The sequence below is a fragment of the Cricetulus griseus genome, chromosome 2 (assembly GCF_003668045.3).
Source record: "Cricetulus griseus strain 17A/GY chromosome 2, alternate assembly CriGri-PICRH-1.0, whole genome shotgun sequence".
Taxonomy (NCBI): Eukaryota; Metazoa; Chordata; class Mammalia; order Rodentia; family Cricetidae; genus Cricetulus; species Cricetulus griseus.
Window position 1 is genome coordinate 287,563,358 of NC_048595.1, and position 21,525 is coordinate 287,584,882.

A 21,525-nucleotide genomic window follows, 5' to 3' on the forward strand; every position below is an offset into this window, starting at 1 on the left:
CTGAACTCTTCTTGAATCTAAAACTGCCTACATGGCTAGATTGAAAGTCACACTTTCTTTAGTGTTTAATTGCTGGGTCTAATTGCTGAAGGACTGAAGTTTGCATTCCCCCTCCTTTGTAGTCCCTACCAACAGCCGAAAACTGTGGAGGAATAACCGTAAGCCATGCACTTCCACCCTTCCTGGCTGGCAGTTTCTGCCTCCTACAGATGTCCTCGGAGCCACTCAGACGTGTGTGAGACTTCGTGGAAAAAAGAAGGTGAGTGGAATTTCCCAGATGTGGAAGGGTTAAGCCCTGAGTCAACCTAGAGCAAATGGCACACCCAGTGTGAGGTCCATGGGGGTGAAGTGACTTGTCTGTGAGTCACATCGATGGATCACTGTGTTCTATAGAATGTTGGTTAGCAACTCGCTTCCAAACATTGTGTCCAATGGTTGTTACACATCACATTTGAAAGGGAGGTGGGTCACTCATGTAGACCTGGTACCAGGCAGCGAGATGAATGTGGCACGGAAAGGGACTTGGGCTTCGACTCTGAAAAGTAGCGCTATTAGTGTGGGCCTCCATTCCAAGCAAGGAAGCCAGAGAAAGGATCCCCGTGCCCCCAGGCTGAAGAGCAAACAGTGACACCACCACCACCAGGCTTTGAGAGCAGGAAAAAGACAGAAAAAGGAATCCAGCCCAAAGGTCCTCCCTCCGGTCTTGCTGTGCCCTGGCTCTTCCCGAGGCGTGATGGGACTGCATGAGGAGGAGCTGGCAGGACATCACACTGCTTGGTGTTTTAAACTGGAAACGTAAAGTCCAGGAACAGCAACCACAGATCCTATTAAAAGATCTTCCTTCCTATTTGTGAATTAACAGGAATGAGCCTGCAAGAGGGTGGGGCTGTGCGTCTACTGCTGGAGACAAGGTGTGATGACTCCCTGTTTGGTTGCTAGGCGATAGTTTTTATGTGAAAACAATTCCTTTCCTCTCAAGAACTAGAGTGCTTTTTTTTTTTTTTTTTTTTTTTTTTTTTTTTTTTTTGGTTTAATGAGAGCAGTGCGTTTTCTTGGTACAAGCAGTACATGCAGTTTACGCCAATTTGTGATAGTATAGTAAACAGGGTTTGTGTGAGAGAGTGCTAGTCTATTCTTGAATTCTTGTTTGTTTTATACCACCACCATAGAAATCATTTGCCTGAGGGGACAGACTGCCTCTTCCTCTTGTTTGTCATGTCTGGCTGTGGCCTGCATGGCATAGATTGTCTCCAAGCTTGCTTTTGAGCCTCTCAGCATTGGAAGTGGGGGGGGGCACATGAGAAGGCAATGAAGCCCCTCACTCCTCACTGTGGGATTGAGTCAGCCTGTCCTAATGACTGCTAGCCAAGAAACGTCAACGTAATTTACAAAGTCGAATTGCCTTGTGTTGGCTAGTTTTCTGTCAACTCCTCATGAGCCAGAGTCAAGAGAGAACCTCAGCTGAGAATTGCCCCCACCACCAGATTGGCCTAAGGGCAATCTTCGGAGCATTTTCTTGATTAATGATTGATGTGGGAGGGCCCAGCTCACTGTGTGTGGTGCCACCTCAGTCTGGTGGTCCTGGGTGCTATAAGAAAGCAGGTTGAGCAAGCCAGTCAACAGTACTCCTCCCTAGCCTCTGCATCAGCTCCTCCCTTCTTGATAATGGACCTATGAACTGTCAGATGAAGCAAATCCCAGGTTGCTTTTGGCCAAGGTGTTTCATCACAGCAATAGAAACCCTAAGGAAGACTCACTTCCAGAGATAGCATGTGTTTGCCTAACACACCTCTAACAGGTCTGTTAAAGACAACGGAGCCATGTCTATGCAGAGGGAGAATGTTTGTGGCCCTGAATTTTCCTGATTTGTACTCTTCTCTCAACTCTAAACATAAATAGTACTCCTTACCAAAACCACCTTACAGTTTCTTATACAGAAGGAAAATAATGGAAGAAACAGATTTAAGCCAACTCCTGTATTTTTACTTATTCTTTAAACTTTAAGCTTTGCTTAATTTTTAAACCTTGCAAATTGCATCCTTTGAGGAATGTAACGGTGAAAGCCACAGGATCAGGCAGGATGGGTCAGTAGATACTGGCTCCTGTTGCTAAGTCCATAGACCTGGGCTCATCCCCAAGACCCATGTGTAGGGTGGAAGGAGGAAACTGTACTCTGCAAGTTGTCCTCTGACCTCACATATGACATGCGTGTTCACAGACATACATTCAAATACATACATACATGCATACATAAGTGTAACTAAATACCTAATAGAAATTTCAATTTAAAGAGAGAATGAGGGGCTGGAGAGATGGCACAGAGGTTGAGAGTACTGCTCTTCCAGAGGACCCAGGTTCAATTCCTAGCACCCACTGTCTATAACTCCAGTTCCAGGGGATTTGGTACCCTCACACAGGCTAAACACCAATGTGCATAAAATAAAAATAAATTATTTAAAAAAAGAATGAATGAAATGGCACAATTATATATGGCCACTATAAAGACACCTAAGCTTGACTCTCTAGAAACCTACACCCATTTCAGTTGGGTGTATTATCAGTTGGGTTGTGTATTATCTTTCCCTATGTGTTACTCTGTCTAAACACTTAATACATTCTCTGTCTCTTCCTGAGTGGAGGGAGGTCCCTGTGGTGTCTGTGCTGGGCTATGTCTCCCTGCTGCCACTAATGCATTTCTTCTTTCGCTGCTTTTTAATTACATTCAACTTACTTACTTATTTTATGTGTGCACATGTATGTAGGCCAGAGGACAACTTGCAGAAGTCTCTTCTTGCCTTCTGCCATGTAGAGCCCAGGTCATCAGGGTTTGGCATCTTCACCCACTGAACCATCTCCTGGGTCCACTTGTATTGACTTTTTATCATAAAATAAAATGGTATATATTATTATTAATCTCTGTACTATATCTATGAATCCTTACAACCTTAGTATCTGCTAATGTAATATTTGACATATGATGTGTTAACAAATAATTGTCTAGATGAATGAACAGATGTTTAATATAATATTGTGTGTTCCGATTTTTTAATGGATTTCTTTAATAGATTTGGGGCTCTGAAAGCAGTGTGGTGATTGGAATTAAGGATATTCCAAGAAGCAAATCTCCACAGACTTAATTTAGGGTCCTGTCTTGCCCTGTCTTCATGAAGCCACGTATTTAGGTAGAAACATCAGTAGAAACTTCTCAGCTATCGATTCAGAATGTGGATATGCTCTTAGTTTTAGGCTCATGAAATGAATTTTCAAAGTAGAAAATTTTAGGTTCTGGGTCTATTGTGGTGTCAGACGACTTCCCCAGCTAATGAATGAAGCCCTGGGCTCCATCCCCAGCACCCCACATAAGGAAGGCATGCAGGCTCACAGGCCAGTCCATTGGGTCAGTGGCTTTCCCTCAGGCAGTGTGTGTGCTTCCTGGAGTAGAGCCACAGCTGTGCCACATCGCCACATCATCTGAAAAGGTATCTGCAACAGCCGGAAGTAAGATGTGTGCTGGTCTTACTTCCTTTCCACTGCATACGAAAATCCATGGATGAACTTTGCCCTCAGGGTTTCAGAGGATTAAAATGCATGCTCTAATAGGTCATTGGTGGACTATGGGATTCTGATTTATAGTCCCCAACAGTGATGGTTAATAGCCATTGAGGTTTTAAATTCTTTACCGAACCCCCTGAGTCTCACAGCAGTCCCACAGGGTGTGTGTGTGTGTGTGTGTGTGTGTGTGTGTGTGTGTGTGTGTGTGTGTGCTTCTACTGCACTTTGTAGATAAATTGCAAGGCACAGAAAGGTTAAATAAATCGCTTAAGGACTCTATGTAGTGTGTGACAGAACTGTTTGGTTCTAGACTGGCAAGGTCCAGGGTTTATACTCATAACCCTTCTAGGTCTCTGCCTCTAAATCAAGAAGAGAAAAGAAATACCTACTCAGAGCAGTCATCAAGACTGTCTTTTATAACTGTGCTCTCCTTGACTTTGCTCTGGGATAGGCCTGACGGCTCACATGACCCAAGGCTCAAAGGTCTTGCACACACGAGGCAGTGCACAGGTCCAGCTCAACGCCAGGACTCTCCTTGCCTTGATCTGAGATGGTACCAAGGTGGAGATTATCTTCTCTGGGCTTGGCTTGAGACCCGCCCCTGCAGACTCATAGCCTCAGCATCCCGGACTGGACTTCATAGGGAGCCATAAAAGAAGCCTGCTGTACCCAACAAGAGTTTGTCTCCTGCACCCAAGGAGAGGTGATGACAATCACTGGAGGGAACATTCTACTCTCTGCACTTGTTGAAGACCACTGGAAACACAGAAGACCATCTCTGAAAGGGAAGGGGTGAGGGGGCACATAATACAACCCCAACACACACACACACACACACACACACACACACCACTTACCTTACATCACACTCTCATTACAGGTGTACTCTGTACACCACACACACATGCACGACGTGCTTCCCACCACTTTCCTTTATCAGCAAGCCCTTCTGGAGGCATGGCCTACACTAGCATTCCAAAGACTGCACAGCTCACTCCCCTGCCTGCAGAAGGCCTAACTCCCACACTAAATCATAGCAACTGCCAAAGAGCAGCCAGCCCGTGGTCCCCACCCTTTCTCACAGGAAGTAAGAAAGAGCAAATAGCTAGTTTTTCTTCAAGGGCTGGTGCACATGTTAAATAAGTGATTAAAGGGAGAGGGAGAGAGCTGTTTAGGAGGTAGTGACAGCTCTGGGTAAGCACAATAGGGCAGGGACCAGGCAGCAGCCAGGCAGAGACCTCAGGATTGCTGTAAAGTCTTTTATGAACAGAGCTCTGAAATTCCAGAGCCCGCAGGAGGTGGCTCCCTCTTCGGTTCAGTGGGGCTGTGCTGCCAAGAATGCACAGAGCCTTCAGTGCCCTTGGGACACCTGAGCTCTGGGTCAGGGAGGTGGCCCTCGGGAAGAATTCCAGGATTGGGCCTGGGCTCTTTTGGCATTAAGAAAATCAAAGTGTGATATCTTCCTTGAACCCGGGGCTGTATCTCAGAGGGCCTGATAAAAAACAGGGCTTGTTTATGTGCCTTCAGGACCCAGAGGAGGGTGGGACCCAAGAGGCTAGGAGTCTTGGAGGAGTGGTTGACAGCATACCACCATCTATGGAGCTGTGATCCATCACTTGGAGGATGAGGAGCTCCCATTGCCAGCTCTCCTCTAGCCAGAATACAATCTGGATTTGTAGAAGCTGGTCTCAGCACTTACAGTCCCTTAAGAACAAAAACAAACAAAAAAATCAAAGAACTACAGGGAGATAGCTCCAGAATCAGAGGTTTGGTGGTTAAGGGCTCTGGTGTAGAGGGAAACAGAGTTCAGAGTACAAGGTGCTTTGGTCCCACCTGGAGCCTTGTTAAAATGGGAGTTTCAGGACTGGGGAGATTGTTCATGCAATAAAGGGCTTGTCAATCAATCATGAGAAACAGAGGTTGAGTCTTAAAATCTATGTGAAAGGCTGGATGTGGTGTTGTGTGATGTGCTTGCAATTCCTGGGTTGGGGAGGCAGGGACAGGAGCATCTTTGGGGCTCATTCTCCAACCAGCCTGCTCTAATGGGCCAGCTCCAAAAAGAAGTAAGAATCCTGTCTCAAAATCAACATGGAGGGACTGGAGAAATGAGATGGCTTAGTCCTCTTGCAGAGGACCCAAGTTAGGTTTCTAGCACCTGTGTTGGTAGCTCACAACCGCCTATAATTCTAGCTCCAGATCTAACACTTCTGGCCTCTGGATGTACCTGCACACACACACACACACACACACACACACACACACACACACACACACACACACACACACACACACTTAAAAATAATATAAATATCCCGGAGGTTGGTAGCATACACTTTTAATCCCAACACTCAGAAGGCAGAGGCAAGTGGATCTTGATGTGAAGCCAGTCTATTTTACTTGGCAAGTTCCAGGCCAGCAAGGGCCACATAGTGAGATCCTGTCTCAAAAATAACAATAGTATCAAAAAATCTTTTAAAAACAAAGTGGAGAAGCCAGGCAGTGGTGGCACACAACTTTAATCCCAGCACTCAGGAGGCAGAGGCAGGCAGATCTTTGTAAGTTTGTGACCAGCCTGGTCTACAAGAGCTAGTTCCAGGACAACCTCCAAAGCCACAGAAAAACCCTGTCTCGAAAAAACAAAAAACAAAACAAAACAAAAAACCAAAGTGGATAGCAATTAAAGAAGATATTAGAGGCCTCCATACACACTTGCACACATGTATAGGCACATTATGTACACACCAAGAGACAGGTATTTCAAGAAGGGTCTCTATCTCTACCAGGCAGTGCCAAGGCTTCTGAGCCTTGGACTATTCTTTGAATATCAAAGGGCCCAGAGAGTATGTGGGAGGATTTAGTCAGTGAGTGCTTGCCCTTGTTAGCAGGCAGCTGGGAAGGCTTCTTGGAGGAGGGGTTGTATTGTACTCTGTTGTAAGACTGCATGAAGAAGGTGATAAAGATACCCAGATTACCCTATATGTGACCTGATGAGTCTTCATCATGCATGGCCACTGTCTAATCCAAGCCAAGGGTAAAATGACTCAAGACCCTTGAAAGGGGGAAAGAGAAGCCTAAACAAGCCTTGGTGAATAGATTTGCCATTTACTACCTGAGAGACTAAGCAGGCTCATATTCAGTCTTCTCTGAAAATATGAAGGTAACAATCCCCAGCCCCCAAGGATCGGGGCAAGGATGGAACCAAGTGGCATAACAATGTGCTTACCATAGAGCCTGGCAGAGCACAGGAGCAATAAAAAGATGCCTGGTTGAGGACTGTTGTCCTCTTGTTATTAGGAGCGGGGGAGTGGCATGTCTCCTGTTGGCTTTCGAGGTCAGCCTACTCCACAACTCATGACTTTCCGTTGAGTCACCTGCTGTCCTCTCCCTGTCTGTGGTTCTTGGAGTGCAGGGCAGCCATGACTCTGGGATGGATGGATATGTCAGCTTTGTCCCCTGAGGCCAAGGGAAGCCCCAGCTGCCTTGGCACTGGGCAGAACTCACTTCAGAGCAGGGGACTTGAGATGAGCATATGGGGTGGAAAGTTATTTTCAAACCCTCTAAGATGGGCATGGCAGCATGTGCCTGCAGTTCCAGCACTGGAGGAGTAGAGGCAGGAGTTCGAGGCCAGCCTGCGCTGAACAAGACCCTGCCTTAAAAAAATAAAGCAAACCATCCAACAACAACAACGACAAAATGCAACCAAAACAATTTAAATTGCTCTGCCATTCTGCCCAGGGGTGTTAGGCTGTCTACATCTCGAAACACAGGAGAGCTGTAGGCAGAGGGGGGCCCAGCTCAGGGTAGTGACTCTTTAGTTTTGGGTTATGTAATGTCTCCTTTCCCAGCTTAGCTCTCTGCAAGAGAGCAAGAGCATCGTGAACAGGGTCTGGCAACAGAGGGTGGACAGATGCATTTTCCAAACATTCCCTTTGACAGATAACCAGCCCAGAAGGTATCAGGCACCGCCTGGGCCCTGCTGGGGAGGGGCAGCCAGGCTCTCGATGGCATGACAGGAATCTAAACAGAGGTGATTTATTCCCTCACCTCCCTGGCAGGTTTTCATCTTTCCATTTTTCTTCCTGTCTAGCAGGGCAGAGCAAACGATCTTTCGGTCAATTGGCAATGCTCCACTTTTTTTTTTTTTTTTAATGTATTTGTACATGAAACTTGAGTCTGTTAGATGGATGGTAATGTACAAAGTGTCTCCTCTTCTTCTATTCTTTAATTGTGTCTGTTGTGTGTGTGTATGTGGGGGTTAGAGGTCAACTTGGGATGTCCTGCCATCCACCTTTTTTTTCTTTATATTGATGACATTTATTTTGATCCTGAAAAACAAATACATATTATAATACTTAATAGGTTTTAAATTTTTGATGGTCTTAAAAACAAAAGTACAAAGGATATTTTGTCAATGTTAAAATTTTTTTACATTTAAATTATTACTTTGTTATTGCTATTATTGGGTTTTTGAGACAAAGGTCTCTACATAGTCCTGGCTGCCATGGAACTCATTACATAGACCAGGCTGCCCACAAACTGAGACCCACCTACCTCTGCCTCCTGAGTGCTGGGATTAAAGGTGTTCGCCATCACTCCTAGCTGTAAATATTTTATTTTTTAAGATTATAAAATAATTACACAATTTCCCCTTCTCTTTCTTCTCTCCAAATCTTCCAATGTATCCCTTCTTGCTGTCCCTCAAATTCATGGCCTCTTTTTTTGTTAGTTGTTAATTGTTGTTGTTGTTGGTGGTGGTGGTGTGTGTGTGTAAAAATGCAACTTGCTCTGTCTTTATAATGCTATTTGTATGTATGTTTTCAGGGCTGACCACCTGGTATTGGGTAATCACTCAGTGAGCTCTTCCCTGGGAAAGATGACATCTCCCACTCTTAGAATTCCTTAGTTGCCTGTAGTTCTTTGTGTAGTGTTGAGACCTTAATCCACCTTGTTTTTTTGAGATAGACTCTCACTGGAACGTGAGGCTTGTTGATGTGGTTGGGCTGGCTGGCTGGTGAGCCCCAGGGCTCTTCCTGTCTCTGTCTCCCCAGCACTGGTGTTATGGGTGTGCACCATCATGTCTGGCTTTTTACTTGGACTCTGGGAATGGAACTCAGGTCCTCATGTTTAAGCAGCAAGCATTTTAAGCACTGTGCTATCTCTCTGCCTCCTGCTCCTGTTTTTTATCTGATCTTTCAGGAACTGGCCAGATAGGGATGTTTCCCAGGTGAGAGGCAGAAAAACATGAGCAACCTTTACTCTTCCATGCTGAGCACAGAGCCCCACTCCCTGTGAGTGGTTGTCCCTGGCCCAGTGCCTTCCTAGAGAGATCCACACCTGCCTCACCCTCCTGTGGAGCCCCACCTAAGAAAGAACTGCTTGTACATTCGCACAGTAGCTTCAGTGAACAAAGTTTACTGAAGCTAGAAGGCCCTCCCACCTGTGGACTTCCTCATCCCTCAAGACTCGTGCCATAAAAGATGTCATCTCACTGGAGGCAAGGGACTCCCTACGCTCCTCCTCTCACCCTGAGTCATGGATGCATTTAACCGACAGGGGACTGGCAGATAAACAGTAAATAGAATACTTGCTGCTATTATCAACGCCAGTAGGTTAACCGATAGAAACAATGCAGGGCCAGCCACAGCAGACATAGCCCTGTGGGCTGGGTTTGCAGGCCCGAGCAGGATGTGACCCCTGCCTCTGGCAGCCTTCTGGTCACTGTGAAATAATTGCTAGGGCTCATATTATGGAAATGGGAAATGGTGGGCTCTGTGCCCAAGAGACAGTGTGACTGTGAGGAATGAGAGAGACCATAGCAAGAAGGTGACCTGAGCTTTTCTCTCCAGAGAGTGACAAGAGGAAGGGACATCTTGGAAGAGAGAGTCACAGGAGAGAAGAGTAAGGACTCTGGGGAGTGGCTTACTCTAGCTTGGCTGGAGTGGAGTGTGGACAGGAGATAAAGGTGAAGGGAAAGGTACAAGGGAGCTAACTGAGGGACATCCCTCTGCACCACGCAGGAGCCAGAACCTTGTCCTGTGAGCATCAAGGAACTAAACAGGACAGTGGCTTTTGTGAGCCACGGTGGCTCCATCAATAGGAACCTGGGAGGGACCTCAAGGGAAGTGTGATCAGGGGAGATCAGAAGAGAAGACCAGGGACTCCCTGGAGGGAAGAGTTATGTAACACTTAGTGCTCAAGCGAACACACACACACACACCCCAGTGTGTCATCCATTGGGGATCATAGGTGATACTTCCCAATGTACAGATAAGAGAAACACTGCTCCAGCATCTTGCTCCACTCTCCCACGTGACTCTACAGACTCCAGTGTGAAGTCCACAGCTCTTCTCTGGGGTTTTATTCTTTATGGCGGCTTGTTATCTGCATGTGAAACGTGGTCCCCAAACCAACGAGTGTGACTGGTCAACAAACCAGCAGGCCCCTGGCTTGGTCTCTCTTTCTCTCTCTCTCTCTCTCTCTCTCTCTCTCTCTCTCTCTCTCTCTCTCTCTCTCTCGTTTCTCAGAACACTGACATCTTTGAGGGTTATGGAAGAGGGATTTTGTAGACCTTTCCTCAGTTTGGGCTTGTCTGATGTTTCCTCACTGTAAGTTAAGTGTTTGGGTAGAAATTCCACAGAAACAATTCATGTTCTTATTGCAGCTCATCAGATGGAACATGAGCCCATGTGTCTTGTTATCGATGCTATTTATTTTTCATGACAGCTCCTGGTTCAGATTTATTTACACAAATCGCACTTAGGGATATCAACTCTCTGTAGACAGCCGCCCATGAAGACAGCAGTCTTTGTTTGTTTGGTTTGGTTTGGTTTTTGGTTTTGGGGTTTTTGACACAGGGTTTCTCTGTGTAGCTTTGGAGGTTGTTCTAGAACTCGATCTGTAGACCAGGCTGGCCTCAAACTCACAGAGATCTGCCTGCCTCTGCCTCCCATGTTCTGGGATTAAAAGCATGAGCCACCAACGCCTGGCGACAGCAGTCTTTCTGTCCTCACATGGATTGGTGAAGACCTCTGTCCCAAGGATTCTTGGCCTCGGCACTGACCAGCAGAGTGGAGACACTAGTGATGTAGGCGTCCATGCATCTGGGTTGTGATGTGCTTCTACAGTTTGGGGTGGGCAATGTGGACCTGTGTCTGAGCCACTGTTGATTTCGACTTCCTTGGGATTTTTCAGGGTCTGGATAGTAACGGCATGTGCCACAGCCTAGGCACTTGGCCTACAGCTTCTGGAACCTTCCCTCTGATTCTTAGCAAACCATGTGTTTTTCAAGAACTGCTTATGGTTTCTGTAGTTTAATTTCTTCTATGATTTCTGTGCTATGATTTCTATTTGGGGGGTGGGAGGGTTGTGCTGTGGTCTCCAAATTTGGCTGTGTCTACTCAGTAGCTGGACAATAATGTTAGCAATGATTGGCCTGGCTCAGGTTTTAAGTAAGGTTTTTTCACCAGAAACTACCTATTTTCTTTTCGTTTTTTAAATAAGGACTTGAGACCATGCAAATTTGTCAATAAAGCTATGGAATAAAATATGGAATGCTTCACAAATTTGCTTGTCAATTTCACAGGGACCATGCTAATTTTCTCTGTGTCATTCCAATTTTAGCATACGTGCTGCCAAAATGAGCACTAAATGGTGACTTTCTAATCTTATAGTTTATCTACATTGATTGGCATGCTATTGTAAGGCTGAGCATCTATCTATCATCTATTTATCTATCATCTATCTTCTTACTATGGACTCCAAAATTATTTGATGATTTATAATTTTTGCTGCTACATATATATTTATATTTAAGATTTACTTCTTTATGTCTATGAGTGTTTGCCTGTATGTTTTATACACTGCCTGAAGAGGCTAGAAGATGGCAATAGATCCCCTGGAAGCAGCATTAAGGATGGTGGGTGCTGGGAACAGAACCTGGGTCCTCTGCAAGAGTATCAAGTGTTCTTGACCACTGAACTATCTCTCTAGCCCCCATGATATATTTTACTGTTTGAACTATTCCAGATTTGGCTAATGAAAGCACATTATTCAAGTTGGCTTCTGTGTCCTCCTGATTTGTCTCCATCACACTTTCTGATGTTCTAGCTTGACAAGGTATTCTAAGTTTATCTTGTACTTTTACTGATTGTTTCAGTTTCATCTCAGTTGCTGTGATAAAACACCAAGACCAAAAGCAACTTAGAGGAGGAAAGGGTTTATGTCACCTTACAACTCCAGGTCACAGTCCAACACTGAGGGAAGTCAGGACAGGAACTTGAATCTGAAAACATGGGGGAAATACTATTGCTGATACATTACTTCCCTTTCATGCTTAGCTAGCTTTCTTATACAGCCTAGGACTACCCAGGGAATGATGCTGCCCACTATGGGCTGGGCTCTCCTTATCAAGGAACAATTAAGAAATGATGTCTTAATGTCCACAGAATGATCTGATATGAACAATTCCTCCACTATGACTCCCTCTTCTGCCTGATGGTAGTGATGCATGCCTCTCATCCCAGCACTCAGGAGGCAAAGGCAGCAAAGGCAAGCAGATCTCTGAGAGTTCGAGGCCAGTATGGTCTACAGAGTGAGTTCCAGGGAAGCCAGCACTACACACAAAGAGAAACCCTTTCTCAAAAACAAAAACAAAACAAAACAAAAAAACCCCAAAACAAACACCAATGCCCCCCCCCAAAAAAACTCACACAAATAAATAAGAAGACTCCATTGGGTTTCCCCATGCCAGAATAGTGAGTGTGAGCATTTCTGAATGTCACTCGAATGGATTATGTGCCATATTCACAGATAGTTATTCTTAGAGAGTCTAGATGTGGCATAGATGTATCTTTTTAAAAGGAACTCTGTCTTTGTATAACCAATAGTGTTAAGAATGTGCCCCCTCAGTGACTATAGTATTCTGCAATATCACCTCTACAGCTAGAGCCTTCAGTGAAGTTCTTGGATAGGTGCCAACAGAGAGCCCCATCTTGCCCTTTGTAATGCCAGAAAAAAAAATCTCCAACTTGCAGCTCTTAGACAGAAGGCCAAGTCTGCATGTCAGTGGTATCAGAGCTGAATGTGTTTAATGTGATAATTGTCTCCAGTGCTGCTGCTGCATTTGCTTGCCCTTTGGGAACAATGACTTCTGACAGAATGGTTGCCCCCAAGCCCCACAAAGTTACCTCAAGTTCTAGGTCTAAGGAAGAGAGCAAAGTACATTATGGAAAATCAAAGAAACAAAATACCATAGGGAAGGTATTAGGGACAATAGTACTGCTCAGGGGACCTGTACACCACATCCGGTCCTCCACCATGAAAGCCAGCCACTCCTGGAAGTGGCTTTTCTGATTACATTGACTTCAGGATGAGGTAAAATGCCTTTTAGTATAGGCCTGAAGACATTTTTTGTTTGTTTGTTTGTTTGTTTGATTGCTTCATCATAGACACTCCAGGATCCTAAGGCCTTGCGATTGGTGTTGCCTATCTTCTCCATTGCTTCTTCCATCTTTTCAACTTTGTACATAGTACACTTAAATTCTTCCATGTGTGTTACTTGCTTATTTGTCTCTCTCATCCTCACTTGACTTCAATCCCTGCCTTTCTGTAGCACGAGCCACAAGTCACAATTGTTTGTATATACCTGGGACATAGCAAAAGATCAAGAATTACCTGTAGGATGGATGAATGCTTCTAAGGAGTCTACTTAAAATGTAGATTGGAGGTTGACAAGATGACCCAACAGGTAAGGGCATTGTTATCAAGGCTAACAACCTGTATTCAACCTCAGGGACCCACACAGTAGAAAGAAAGAAGCGACTCCTGCAGCTGTACACTATACACATATACAAACACATGAAATTTCAAAAAAAATTAATGTAAATTGAGCTCTAAGGTGAAAGCTGTGTCCTTTTGCTTAGGAAAAGATAAAGCAAGCTTTCTCTACTATTTGACTTCTCAGTTTTGTCAACAAAAGATGTTTCTTTGGGGCATCAGTAAAGAGAGGGAGGGAAGGTTTTCAACAGTAGCACTTGGTTGAAGCAATGACAAGCATGAAATCACCTGGGTCAGCCACACCCCAAATCACCACCCACAAGGCTATAAGTTATATTCAGACATACTGGCACAGGGCATCTGTTTTATTTCATGCTCTGTTTGTGTAACTATTTTTTTATAGTTAATAATTTGTCAGTCATTATATGGTGGATGCTAATTTCTCATCACTAAAATGCAATTTTTGTGTAATATTGCTAAAACTAAAAGTTATGATAATGTAGTCTAAGAAGTGAGCCTGTCTCACTTCTTTTCTGTTGAATTGGCTGCTCAGCTGATGGAATCAAATAATCCAAATCAGCATGTGGGTATTAAATATAAATATAAGTCACATGGGTTGAGTCAGAAAAAAAATTATTCCACTTACATTCAAACCACTCAGTTAATATTTTGTTTGCTTCTGATTACTTAAAACATATTTGGATATTGTATTAGGCGTCTCTAGAAGGCTGGAATTTGTAGAACGAGTATACACTACATGCAGGGATTTATTAGATTGGATTATATTATACTTATTATAAATATATTTATTAAATTGGCCTATATGCTGGAGAGGCTGAGACACAGTAGCCACTCAGTCTATGGATGCCTCTTTCGAGATCTGGCACTAAAGTCCCCAATCTTTAGCCCACAGTGTAAGGCCTAAGAAACTGGGTTCCCATGGCAATGAAGGATGCAGCAACAGAGTAGATGTGCTCACCAGCAGGAAGCAAAGATGGGCAATGGAAAGTCCTGCTTTCCCTCTGACTTCTTTATTCTGGACACCGTTAATCCTCTCTATAAACACCCTCTCAGACCCTCTCAGACCCCCCAGACTTTCCCAGTTGTAGTGCCTTAGTTAATCCCAGATCCAATCTAGCTGACAAGCAAGATTAACTGTCACTAATGGATAATGGCTTATGTCCTGACTGAGCAATGTCAGAAACATAAATGAGCATGTTTGTCTTACCACAATGTCAGAACAACAAAAAATCCAAAAGGTACATCAATTTCGTTGACTTGAACTCACCAAGTACTCCTGATTTCACTTAGTATTTATGGCCACTGAATAATGGATTCTTTTATTCTAATCCTAATTACTAATATTAACTCAGAGATCATACATACTCCATACAATAGTATATAGGTCACAAAATGGCTAAAATGGTTAATTAAAACTCTTGTTGAGGGTGGGGTGGGCTGAGTGGGGCGGGCATGGTGGCACACATCTTTAATCAGATAGAAAGAAGAATGTTCTAATTCGAGGCCAACCTGATTTACAGAGTGAGTTCCAGACTAGCCACAGCTACAAAGTGGGACTGTGAAACAAATGCTGTGGGGTTCAAAGGGTTTACTGAAGACAAACTGGGGGCCACTGTAGTTGTTTGGTTGAGTAACAGAAGAGCAATTAAAGAGCTGGCTCCAGGTTTACTGGATCTACACCAACCACAATTCAAGTAGTCTTAAGTCAGGTAGGGAAGGCAGGGGTCTGCTCAGCTGAAGCCCCAAGGACAGAATCTGGAAGTTTATCTCTTTTTTGAGCCACTGACCTGTACACCAGATGGTCTGATGATGGCTGGTGGGCGTTAGCTGTGGTCCAGATGAGGGGGTTGCATGTTGACTGGTCTAATGTGTTCAGTAAACTCACTGGCCAGTTTTCTCCACCCCCTCCATATGGTTTTGATATATCCATGTGTTCTTGATTTAATCTGGTTAGTTCAGAGTTGGTGCTCTTTTTATTTGTGTAAATATCTTATCAGTTTGTACCTCATGGTTTGCACTAGACAGTAACTGTTAACTTACACAAGCAAGATGCAGAGTCATTCTACGCACTATGGGGCCAACTGCTCTTATGAAATGGAGTCACTTAGGACAAGACACGGTCTGAAAGGAGTATAAATAGGGAGTGACTAAGAGTAAGGTATTGCTTTGTCTTAGGGTTTCTATTGCTGTGAAGAGACATCATGACCACAGCAACTCCTATAAAATAAAACAAAACAAGAATGTGTTTAATTGGGGTGGCTTACATTTTCACTTATCATCATTGTGCTAATGGTAGCATGCAGGCAGACATGGTGCTAGAGCTGAAAGTCCTACATCTCAATAGGCAGGCAACAGCAAGTGGTCTGTCACTTTGACTGTGGCTTTAGTGTATGTGAGACCTCAGAGCCTGCCCCCACAGTGACACACTTCCTCCAACAAGACCACATCTGCTCCAACAAGGCCACACATCCTAATAGTGCCACTCCCTTTGGGGTCCATTTTTTCTTTCAAACTACCACAAACTTGATGTCAAGTTTGTCAAGTTTGCTAGTAACTTCCACTACCGCCCAGCGCTCACCACGCCCACTCATGCACTGCATGCTTTAAAATTTGGTACTTGAAGGACTTGTTGCCCTTTGATTAGTAGCATTGACAATAATCTTTTATATCTCTTATACAAAATCAACTGACAAGAAATTTCAATAGCTTTGATGGGGGAAAAACAACCTCCTCTGAAGTGTGTGTGTATTTATATTTATACTAAACAGAACATCTTTATTTTTTGCTAAAATCTGCTCTCTGTTCTGGTGTTTTTTGTTTAGCAAAGTTTTGGTTTCTTTTGTATGTACTTATTCTTGCTAGTTTGAGTCATATTCATGAAGTGTTGTAAGGTTAGAACCATAGAACAGAAAAGAAAACATGGTACTTCCATAAAGGCAGGCTTTATTTTCCTGATGACTGCTCATCAACCAGGCTCTTGGACTAAACTGTTTTCACAAAGTTCTACTAAAGAATAACAAATATAGTATGTGAGATGCTGGGGGGGGGCACTTGCCCCCACATCTGGGCTTTCTCCCTGCCATCCACATGGTGGAAGAAGAGTATCGACTCCTAAAAGTTGTTTTGAGATCTATACAGACACATCATAGCCCACACAGAGACAGACACAAATAAAGGAATAACTGTTGTGGTGGTTTGAATAAAAATGGTCCCCATAGGCTCATAGATTTGAATTCTTAGTCATTAGGAAGTGGCACTACTTAAGGATTAGGAGGTGTTGCCCTGTTGAAGGAAGTGTGTCACTGGAGGATCGGCTTTGAGGTTTCAAAAGCCCAGGCCAGGCCCAGTGTTGTTGTCTCTCCCTGCTGCCTGTGAATCCAGATGTAGAACTCTCAGCTAATTCTCCAGTACCATGTCTACCTGTGTGCAGTCATGCTTCATGTCACAATAATGGACTAAACCTCTGAAACTGTTAGCAAGCTCCAATTAAATGCTTTCTTTTACAAGAGTTGCTGTGGTGATGGTATCTCTTCACAGCAATAGACAAGTGTGATATAACTTTTAATTTAAAATACCAAATGTCTTATGCCTGACATATTAGCGAAAACCATTTGTCAAACGAAGGACAGACAATTAAGTCTGAAGTTGCTATCTGGAAGTTAGGTTGACATTTGTTGACATTCCAGTAAGGACATTTGGATTAATGGATGGCAACTGGGCATTACTGCACATTGCTTCCGACTTTGAAGCCAGCACAGTCAATGACTGCATCTATGTAAAAGAAGCAATAAAGTTACAATCATCACAGCTCAGATGGGTTTTCTTCTTAATCATTCAGGGGAAAGGGCAAGAAAGTTCACAGTTTTGAGTGCCAATGCATGCCATTCATTCACTAATATAGGAGCGCCACAGGTCTCATCAATCTTTTCAGTATAGTAAGTTACAGGTAAGGAAACAGAAATTCAGAGGTTTGGAAAGCCACACAAAATCAGACAGAAAGGAGGTTGGGGTTAAACACGGGCCTTGCTCCAGGCAGTTCCCACCCCAGCTATCTCTGATGTAGTCAGAACTTAGAACCTCCGTCAGCGAGCAGGAAAGCAGAGAATATTTTCAAGTCATGCTCATGACCTGTTTTCTTCCTAGTTCCTAATCCTGAGCAGATCTGAGGTCACTCTACAAACAGCTCGGTCTCCTGAACTGTGAACACGGAAGAAATCGAAGTCTTAAAAACTCTGTCCTGTAGATTTAATGTGATCTGTCGGTCAGTTTCCCTCTCTTACATCAGCAAGCAGTGGGGCAGATGTCTTCTTGATGTCTGATTTTCACAGAGCTATGCTGAATAGGGAAGTCTGTAACCTCTATAGTGACTGGAGCCACTGTGAGGAAGGCCAGGGAATAATTTGTCATTTTAGTGGAAAATAGGTGGTCACTGAAGGTGACCTTGTAGTTTGAATCTGGATTTGCTTTACCAAATCCAGACGTTCTAAGAAATTAGGATGGCGGGGTGGTGACACATGCCTTTAATCCCAATCAGGGTCCTACCTGGCCACAGGCAGGAACTGTTCTTGCTATTTTCAGCCAAACAGGCCCCTGACACAGCAAACAGACCCCTAGCACTGCAAACAGACTCTTGACACAGCAAACAGACCCCTGGCACAATAAAACAAGACCCCCGACACTGCAACCACAGTCATGAGCCAATCATAAAATGATTCTTATGCCAGTAAGGGTCTACACCTAATCACTTCAAAGTATGCTTAACCACAGCTGGAATTCCCCTAATCCTGCTTTAAAAGGAGCCTTCGAGCTTCTCTCAGGTCGCCATTTTGTCACTATGTCAGATGCTTTGACCCCTGCAGCTGGAATTTTTGCTCTCCAGCATTTAATGTTCTTGTTGATCGCAAACATGTCTGATGGTCTTTTATGGGGCTTCTTGTGGACCCTAACAACAACCATCTGTAACTCCATTTCCAGGGGATTTGACCCTCTCTTCTGGCCTCTAAGGGTATTAGGCACACAGGTGGTACACATACTTACATGCGAGCAAAATACTCATACCCATAAAATAAAAATAAGTAAATATTTAAAAAGAATATTCAAGAGGTTCAATGTCTTTAAAACACAGACCAAACTTTAAACTCATAGACCAAACTAGATACCGGTTTTGTTTTTTAAAGATTAGAAATGTTTTTATTTTGAATGCATGTATGTGGACCATTGTATGCGGGTACTCAAAGAGGCCAGATGAGGGTGATTGCATCCCCTGGAGCTGGAGTTACAGCAGGACTGCTGTGAGCTGACCATTGTGGGTGCTGGCACCTAAATCTTATTCATCTCCAAGAGCAGCAGGTACTCTTACCAGCTGAGCCAACTCTCCAGCCCTCAACTAGATATTTGTGATCCAAGCAATGATATAAAAAAGTAAGACAACATCCAGGTGTGGTGGTTCATGCCTTTGATCCCAGAACCTAGGAGGCAGAGGCAGGTAGATCTCTGTTGAATTCAAGGTCAGCCTGGTCTACATATCGAGTTCCAGGACAGCCAGAACTACTTAATAGTGAGACCGTGTCTCAAAAATCAAAACAAACAACAAGGAAAGAAAAAAAAAATCACATTTTAGTAGTTGAAGGCAAATGGAGTCAAAAGGCCTTGGCACGGCACCCTATTAACATGAGATTTCTGTCAAGATATTCAAGCCCTTTCTGGGAAAGGGACACAATAATATCTATATTATGAGTTAAGTGAAATGACCGTTAAAGATCCATAATTCTTGGCACTTTGCAAGTACATAAAGAATGACATTTTTGTTTTGTTTTATGTGGATGGATGTTTTGCCAGCATGTATGCTTACATACCACCTGTGTGCAGTGCCGTTGGAAGCCAGAAGAGGACGTAAGAGGCCCTAGAACTGGAGTTGTAGATGGTTGTGAGGCACCATGTGGGTACTGTGAATCTGGCCTGTAAGGACTCAGGCATTATGCTGGCCTGCCCCTGTCACTTAGCAGAATGCACTCAGTCAGTACCCTGGTCAGCCCAGGTACAAAGAACCCCTTTAAAAGACAGCCTCCACCCACTTACACAGTCTTTTCCAGCTCTTACCCCACTCCTCTCTTTCTGCTCTCTTCTTTGTGGTTCCCCTGGGGCAGATAGGACTTTTCCTGTCTCCGTCTTCTCTATTGTCCTTGCTCTGTCTCTTTACCTCTTTTCTCTTTCCTTCCCCCTTGCCCTCCTCTTTCTAATAAAACTTAAGCTTTGTCTGCCTGGCATATTTGTCCCTCTGCTTCAGTCACCCTCACCTGCCATGGAATCCTCCAAAGTCCCCCACGCAAGGTTCACCACACTTTATCATAACATAGCCCATGTCCTCTGGAAGAACAGCAAGTGCTCTTAATCACTGAGCCATCTCCTAGCCCCAAGAATTGTAATTTTTAGAGATGTTGAATACTCACCTGTTCTAAATTCTGAATAGTTCAACATTTCTCCCTGCATTCAAATACAATGATCTTCAAAGTTGTGTACTCAGGATCTAACCTCTCTTTTACTCCTGTTCTACTTCCTTATTTTGAGGAAGAAAAAATTCCTGAACAGAATGTCTTCAAAACAAAGTTCCCATCCAATAACAGGCTACTCAATAGCCTCGTTAATCTTAAAAAAAGAAAAAAAAAATGTGTGTGTGCATTTATGTGAATGGAGGTGCATACGTGGCGATCAGAGAATAACCTACGTAGGTTATCTTCATCTTACACCTTGTTTGAGACGGGGTTTCTTTGTTGTTTTAAGGTGCCTATGCCAGGACAGCCGGTTGTGGAACTTTCAAGGATTCTTGTGTCTTCTGAGCTCTGGGATACAGACACAGATAACAGAGACTTGTAGTTTGGGGACTCACCTAGGTCCTCATGGTTGGGCATCAAGTGCTTTAACCCACTGAGCCATCTTGCCCGCCCTTTAAAAGTATCCTAAGGATATTTAGCGAATCCCAAGGGTAGTTCGTTTCGTCCATAACTCACTAACCTGTGAGTTATGGACAGGTTTGAAACCTGTGTGTCCAGGAAAGACATTCACATGCCTCGATACTCAGAAAAGAAACACTGCCTGATGAAACAGGCTGAATCACAATACCACCAGGAAGTCCCTGGTTTCTCTGAGCACTGGATGAGGATGGAGTGGAAATGAGAACATTTTGTGATGTTGAGCCCAGACGGCTGGTTTAGCGAAGGGCCAAGTCAGGATTTCAGAAAACCGCAGGCAGAGGGTTTAAGGTAGCTCTGGGTTCACGCCCGGGTAACTTTTGTCTCCCGACTCTGCCATCTGGCAGCTTGCTCCCACGAAGGCGAGCCAGGCCCCGGGAACACACAGGTTTTCTTATGGCAACATGAAGACACTGTTCAGCAGCTGGAGGCCGCCCCACATTCCGCAAAGGTAAGGCGGTACCGCGCCGCCACCCGGACCAGGCAGCCGGAAGCTCACGTCCGGCGAATCTCTCCTCCTCCACCTCTAGGCGAGAGGGGGCGTGTCGTCATCCCCGACTGGCCAATCAGAGCACGCGACCAAAATAGCGCCGTATAAATACCGACCGGCGGGCGCCGGCCGAGCAGCGGCAGCGCCGGGCGGGGCTGCGCGCGCAGGTGAGGGCCTTCTGCCCCGCCCACTGCACACCTGCTTCCGTCTGACGTGGCCGCGGAAACTGCTCCAAACACTGACGCTTTGGGGCTTGTGAGGGAGTAACGGGCGGTCGGCTGGGCTTGGGCTCGGGCTCGGCCTGTCCCGCCTCACGGGCTTCTCTTCAGAGAGAAGGCCGCCGCAGCCGTGCGTCATCAAGGACGCTCTTTAGCGCGCTTTGCAGCCGCACTTCCGGTGGGGACGCGCCCCACCCGGGTACTGAGGAAGGTCGAGCCCCTTCTCCACCCCGGGAGCGTTCCTTCTCGCCCTTCCTGGCCCTTCTAGAAGGCCGGAGCTCTGGAGGGTGAGAAAGGACCCTGGAGCACACCTCAAAAGCGGGCTTCACCATCATCCCCATCCTGCCTGTGACGTCACTGCATCGCAGCCCGAGCTCACCGCTCTTCTCCCTCCCTTCGGTCTCTGCCTGCCCTCCATCCTCCCGTCCTGTCGGTTATCAGTTACCTGCAGAACATTTAAACATGCCTTTATAAGGGAGGCTTTAAAATTATTTGGGAATAG

The 21,525-nt window shown here is 44.8% G+C and overlaps 1 long non-coding RNA gene and 1 other non-coding gene across 2 annotated transcripts in view; one reads left to right on the plus strand and one right to left on the minus strand.

The window, feature by feature from the left end:
- Positions 1–21,525, plus strand: part of LOC118238372 — a 50,235-nt gene continuing 28,710 nt past the window's right edge. The window contains exon 1 of the long non-coding RNA XR_004768483.1: positions 1–259. This is a non-coding gene — a long non-coding RNA (uncharacterized LOC118238372). The remainder of the gene's footprint in view (positions 260–21,525) is intronic.
- Positions 11,092–11,196, minus strand: LOC113834106. The gene has a single exon (XR_003482406.1). It is a non-coding gene; the product is annotated as a U6 spliceosomal RNA (small nuclear RNA).